Below are 7,901 nucleotides of genomic sequence, written 5' to 3' on the forward strand. Positions count from 1 at the left end.
GTTTTAGCTTCATACTTTATTTGCTGTTTAAATACAACTGGTATTGTAGGTCGTAAATTTTTTTATTTTTTTTTTAAACCACACTTTAAAAAAAAAAAACTTAACTATCTAACTAATCTTAGAACTTAAGTTAATGGTAAAAGATATTTGTTAACATTAGTTAACATGAATAAACAATGAAAAATACTTCCAAAATATTTATTAATCTTAGTTAAAGTTAGTAGTTAAAGTTCATTTAAACTAGGGCTGCAACAACCAATCGATAAAATCGATTATTATCGATAATGAAATCCGTCGACAACAATTCTCATTATGGATTAATCGGGTCCGCCCACAGTGCATTTACAACTTCAAATTACAGCACTGAATGATTTATTTATAGACACAATGCATCTGAGAATAGTGGATGAAACAGACTGAGATGCTGCAGGAGAGTTACTGATCCAAGCTGCCCAAAACATGAGGATTACTTATTTTTAACTATCTCTATTTTGAAGCTGATAGCGTAATGACTTGCCCTGTGAGGTGCTTTGACAGATACGTTTGCATCCTCAGTATGAAAGTTTACGGTCATATCCTTATCTGTAAATGTCACAAATTCACACGAGCATTTCCATTTATGCCTAGAAGTCCATTCTGGCGGTCTGTGTTCAGTTAAAATCTTTACTGAATGAGCGTCAGACAAGAACACATACAGGTAGACAATAAATACTCAGTCAGCGCAAAAACATTCATGTCAGTCTTTGATTGTTAAATTTAGATTTAAATACAACATGTAGTGCACGTATTTATGAAGGGTAGGAACTGTATGGCTGTGACGGTGGCAGATTTTTACTACAGCGGTGGTGCGGTGTTTATATATTAAAAAAAATTAGGCTCAAACATTATTCACCAACGTGCGTGGTTAACAATTCCGTCGGTGAACAAGCAGCCTACATAACGCTAAAATAAATCAACAAAATAATACATTTAAATAAAAAAGAAGCCTAAATAAGAGTTAAATGGGCTATTAAACAAACATTTGTTACAAAAAACAACCTCAACAGCTGATCAGAATTACTGGCCCTTACTTCCCCATTGCGCAGCTGCTGTTTTTAATAGCAAAGTAATTACATTTATTTTCATTTCTTTAGTTTATAAAGTTAATTTAGAAATATATTTGGAACACGTTTTATTTTTGAAATTCAAGTTTTTGTTTTTTTAAATAATGAAGAAGCGGCCAGCGGCAGACAGATCAATTTTGACTTCTCAAATCATCACAATTTAAATTTAAATCCTTAGATATAAAAAAAAAAAAACTGAAAGCATATCACAATATTAGTTTAATCGTTTAACTTAGATAAATGTGTACAAATAGGCACATATCCAATCGTTTGTGCGGAGGTGCAAGCGCTAGTGGTGCAACGGATCACAAAACTCACGGTTCGGAAGATATCACGGATTTGGAGTCACGGATCGGATAATTTTTCGGATCAGCAAAAAACAAACAAAACAAAAAAAGTTCGTTTTTTTTATTATTACTGAATGCTAACTGTAAGTACTTCTAATCCACAGCAAAAACTACTAGCTGAACTAATAAAGTCAATAACAAAAATGACAAGTGTAGATGAATACAACATAAAGTTACTAATTAAATCAATAACACTAGTATTCAGGTGCAGAAATGTAATATTTAATTGTAAAATAACTAGTGCTTCTCACTGCAGGTATTTATAGGACGCTGTCTCTTTAAGGCCTAATGCACGTCTCTAATACTGGCACGCATCTTTCTCAGCTGTTTCGGTTCACTGAAGACATAACCGACTGTGTTTACCAGAATACCAAAAAGGGTATTAAACATAACTTTGTATGCATGTTAAGATAAGTTTTAAAGAGGAATCAATCTGTGAATCACGCAGTCTGAACCGCGCGTCTCTCTCTGTCTCTCTCTCTCTGTGTGCGTACTCAATTCAGGTGGCCTATGAGCTGCAGCGGTAAAAAAAAAAAAAAAAGAAAAAAAAGAAACAGCGCGCGTGTTATCTTTTGCTGCAGCAGTTTAACTAGTTTGAATGGGTAAATTGGCAAGACAAAACATGTGCAAATTATACACTTTTACTCTATGATGGTTCAACTCAACAGTTAATCCGCGAACCACATGCGTACCGAACCGTGGAGTGATCATCTGCGATCCGTTGCACCCCTAGCAAGCGCCATCTGAAACTTCATTTTTGCTCATAAATGTAAGAGTAATAAATTTACTTTAAATTATTACTTCACTACTGTAAAACGAAATAATTCAAATCGAAAACAAAACTCTTTTATTAGCTATAGGCCTAATCCATAAAGATACATTTAGGCTTTAAAAGCGCGTCCAGTGAGCAGATGGTGAGTTAGGATCGTCAACTTCATCTTTGCCACACTGACTCAGAAAATACTAGTTTATTAATAAATCATTTTAATATCTCCTTACTTTTTCCCTGCCACATTCATGGTAATTACTTTAGCTGTGGCTTTGCTCACCAGTTTAGCCTTTACTGCGTGCATCTGAACGTGGACCTCTGCTGAAGAGACTTGCGCTCGCTGATGCTGCTGCTGCTGTTGGCGGGACACTAAACACCTCCACGGCAGAATAAATAGCAGAAACAGTGGATTTTATGCTTGTTAGTGTGTTTTTCTTCAGATATTTGTCTTTTCTCTTTATTACGACAGGTGAATTGTTGTAAATTGTTAAGCACTGTGTTTTCATAGCATTCAGAATGTGGAATAGTGGGATTGAAAAAATAAATTTTTTTTGCGAAATTAGTGGTGTTAGCGCCTTTTGATAGCACTGCTCTGTAACAACTCTTGCATATTGGCTTCGGCTTTCCATGTTCATTTGTTTCATGTCTGAAATATTTCCAGATAGCACTCCTGCTGTGTTCTTTATCAAACAAAGTCGGTCGCAGGGTGCCGCACTCGCCTTTCTGTTCGCTTCTCTTGAATGAGACGAGACAGATACTGCGGTCACGTGTGGTGTAGAAGTGAAAGTGACATCTCTGCTAGTATCGATACTTCGGGAAATTAGCATTGGTATCCTTCAGATATTTCAGTATCGATATTTATCGAAATATCGATATTTTTGACAACACTACCAGAATGAATCAGAGTTTTGAACGAATCTGTTGGATGTCTCCTTCATAAACTCAATGATTTACTGCCACCTTCTAGCGATAATCCTTTTATATTCCAAGTATCATTTCATTCTGTAATTCATTTCAAATTTCTCTAGTCAAAATGTTATGTTTAAAACATTAATCACATTATGTTCTACAACTGTGGTGTGTAAATGCATTTACTGCCTTCTGATCAACATTAACCCATAAATACACCTGTGCAAAGATGACTTTGTTTGATGCTGATTTATTAACCGCCTATAGTGTCATATTTATCTAAAATAACTGAATTTTACATTACAATTGAACATTAAAGATGACATACATATTTAATAATTAAAAAAAACATATAGGTCTAATAGTAAAAAATCGACAGTCTCTTATAGAAATACATACTACAACTACTATATATGTATATATATTTTTTTCCTTTCTCTTTTTTTCTGTCTCTTATTACTATTATTTTGTTTCAACATTTTATTGTATGTTTTCATTTTACCTATTGTAGTCTTTTACAATAATAAAAAAAGTTTACAAAACCTATAATATACAGTAAATATAGTAATCAAAAACAAACTACAACTATTTTTAGGATACAAAAGCCTCTTAACACAGTCACTAGCTGTTCTTAGGTTAAAGTAAATTAAAAGTTGTATTTGTTAACATTAAAGCACTGTGAAGTGAACAAACAACGATGAACAGCTGTATTTTTATTAACTAATACTAACAAAGCTTTAAAAAATACTGTAACAAATGTATTGCTCATAGTTAATGTTAGTTCATACATTAATTTTAACAAACAAAACCGATTGTAGTATGTTACCCTGAAAACAAAGTTTTGCTTGATAGAGAAAACTAGTTAATAAAACACCACAGAATTGAAAAATTAGACAAGTGTTTAGTAACTTTCTGCTAAATGACAAACAATTTAACAAACAGACACAGCTTTATTCACAAAAAAATGTGTTTTTGTAGATGTATCCACAGCAAGAGCACCTTGAGCTCAAACTCCTCTGTATTCTTTCTTCACTTCTGGACTGACAGATTTACAGTCAACGATACCTACACAAGTAAATAAATAAATAAATAAAAATTCTGAATTAATGCAATAAACTTTTTATTTATTTTTAAAAACCTTGTTTAGTTAATAAAATAGGTAAATATATACTGCCCAGCCAGTTTTTCTCACTGTAACATGTGTCTGTCAACAACAGTAACGTTAAACTGATTACTAAATGCTGCAAGGTATAAAACAAAGTAATTTGCTTTAGAATAATCTATTGTAATATACATAATTATGTTATATAAATCATAGGTAAACATATATAAGTTACTCCATATCTTACCCAGTGTTGGGTGTAACGCGTTACTAAGTAACACGTTACTGTAATTAAAATACTTTTCCACTGAAAAAGTAGAGTAACTGATTACTGTTCATTTTTTAATTTCTATTTTTTGTCCACTCAAGGTTTATAGGGATTTTAAGAAGTATTTAGTTAAATTACTTATTGAGTATTTAAGCTACTTTTTAGACACAGTAATTAGATAAGTATTTTAAATACAACATTGATGAAGTAATTAGTAATTAGTAATTAATTACTTTTTTAAAGTAACTTACCCAACACTGATCTTACCACCGCCATCTTCTCTTGCCTAAAAGGAAATTACTAATTATTATTAAATATGTTTAATGCTTATTCGCCTTACTCACCTGGTGGCCATTTTGAAACTGGAACGCCGTTGAGGGGTACACAAACCGGGAAGTTTGACTGACACATACAATCTTCAGAGATTCAGCTGCAATGGAAACTACAGTGTGGACCACCAATCTTTCCTGTCTGCCCGAATTAACGATAGAAAATGTGGAGCAGTGGGCCAGTATTAATTAAGGGAAATAGTAACTGGATCGAAGGTTTTATCCACGACATTGAAGGTATGAATGGACGCTAAATTACCTCAGTTTCTACTGGCTTGTAACGACATGGAAAGTATGATTATTAGCAACCTTGGGTGTCATGAAAGGCACTTTAAAAAATAAAATGTACTATTATTATTATTATAATAATCATATAACATTTGGGTGTGTGAAGATTTTAATATATTTAATAAGTGTTTTATCTCGTAAAGCACTTTGTTATCAGACAAAGAAGTGTCTGTCGATTAAATACATGTTAAGTGTTAAATAATGCTCCACATTTTGTATCGTTAATTCGGGCAGACAAAAAAGATTGGTGGTCCACACAGTTTCTGAAGATTGTATGTGTCAGTCAAACTTCCGGGTTTGTGTTCCCCTCAGCGTGTGTCACAATCACATGCTATAAGGCTAACCAGCATGGGGCAAATGCACATAAATACTTTAGCTAATGTTTTTTTTATTATTATTATTTAATACTTTAATACTTGTTCAAAACTATCACTTTAGCTAAGTTATACTATTTTCTGCTTATTTTGTTAAATAAAATAACCAATGAATAAATATAGGCTACTGTCATTAAAATATGTTAAATAAAACATTTAAAACAGAGACAAAATCATTTTAAAAAGTGAAGATTCTGAAAGCATTGAAGTAGATCCCATAATAATTTAATACAGATTTACAGTAGTAACAACAAATGATATGTTTTATATGTTTAATATGTTTTAAATATGATTGTTTCATTATAAACATGGAGATGATCTCTAAGATACACATTCAACATAATATATGATATTTACCATCTGAGTCGTGTCAACAAATGGAAAAGTCAGTCATCTATTCATTATTTTGTAAATTATTGTGCCTTTAGCCCCAACAGCAGGGCGATTTTTACCCCAAACACCATACTTTTACATATTCTTTCGTTATTGAAAAACTGTTGCTTTAATTATCTTAAACCAAAATGGGAATCATTAAGACGACCTTTGTCTCAAAATATATTCAATAATTTTAGTGATTCTCATTTGCTTCTTAAATCTACAACATAAAAAAAAAAATCAAATATGAGTTTGCACAGAATCAACTACATGAAAACACATCACTGCGGCGAGTTATTGGCCAAATTTAAAATGCCTGTTTAAATTATTAAAACTAGAGATATTTATTAACTAGATGATATTTTTTTTTGTAAACTACCAAAGTGCAGCATGTTATATTCATCACAAACACTGTGAAAGCAAGCTGCTCTAGTCCTAAATCAAAGCACATGACAGACAGTTGTAGGAGAACACCTATATTGTTTATACCTATATAGTATCAACAAGTTGAGCATCACAATCAGGAATCATGTGGGTAGAGTGCATTTAAATTGATGTTTTAGCTGATGGCTAGTCAAAAAACCTCTCTAACGCTGATCCTGGTGTATAGAAAAAGTAGTGCTCATACAAACACACTCTCACCCTAAAGATTAAACACAATCTCAGAGATCATTCATGTTCTTCACTCTCTACAGGCTGAGGAACTGCAGTATTGGAGAGGAAGGCTGTGCTGCTCTGATTTCAGCTCTGAGATCAAACTCCTCACACCTGAGAGAACTGGATCTGAGCTATAATATACCAAAAGAGACAGGACAGAAACTGCGCTCTGCTCTACAGAAGGACCCACACTGTAAACTGGAGAAACTACTGTAAGTTATTGAGTCAATGCTTTCATTAATTATCTTCTATTAAAGCAGATCTTAGTGTATTTAATCTTTCTCTTTATTGTACAGTATTTGACAGTGGAAACTCTACAAGCTCCGAACAAGTGAATCAAAACAACACGTCCTGAACAAGACTGTCACCTGGACAAATGCAGACACTGATCCAGCAGTTTCATATGTGAAGGAGTTTTGTTTTTAATTTTCATTCAGCTTAGATTTTTTTTTTTTCAGTCTCACATGAACTTTTTTTTTATAAACAAGTATATTGGACATACTAACTGTATCATAACATTTTTTGTGTAAAACTACATATATATGTGTATATATATTTCAAGCTAATAATTGCATTACTTTCACAGTGGGACTTCTATTATATCTAACTGCACTCAGAAATTTAGAGGATGTCTTGACTGTAAAGTGCACTCTGGTGCAAGATGATGTTTATTTACAAAGTGCAAAAAAAAAAAGACTACGAAAATAAACAAACAAAATATACAGGTATCCACAATATACACGTTTGATAAAAGGTTTTGACTCGTTCATGGCACTACTGCTGCACACTCACTTGTCTGGTCTACTGAGAGACAAACTTCACAATAAGAGTCGCCCACAGTAGCGCTCAACTTCACCTCCTCCTCTGACTCAACAATTACACAATTACACAAACAACAGAAAACAGGTCAGACATACAAATATATACATATAAGCAGTTCTCGGGTATGTATGTAGATGTAATATGCTTTATATGGATAGGGAAATGAAGCCTCATGAAGCACTGAGGTTTACTTCTGACTGTTTCAGGAAAAGATCAAGAGGTCCTGTAGACTGCAGCGCGATGACGAAGATGGATCAGATCCAATACGTACACAGCAAAATCCCCAGTGTTAATTTAACTCTCTGTGTGGACACATATAGACACTGAGCAGTGTTAAAAGTTAAAGTTTCAAATTGCATAACTTTAGAGCATTTTAACAAATTTAATGGATTAAAAGCATAATATCTTTTTGGAAGCATTTTAAAAATATGTCTCTATGTCATTTTAATCCTAAAGTTACAATACAATATGTAAAATACTTGAAATACCAGTACAAATCTTGTCAGATGTCAAAAAAAAAAAAAAAATGCATTTAATGATATTTTGAGGGTAAGAGTT

The sequence above is a fragment of the Garra rufa genome, chromosome 7 (genome assembly GCF_049309525.1).
Source record: "Garra rufa chromosome 7, GarRuf1.0, whole genome shotgun sequence".
NCBI lineage: Eukaryota > Metazoa > Chordata > Actinopteri > Cypriniformes > Cyprinidae > Garra > Garra rufa.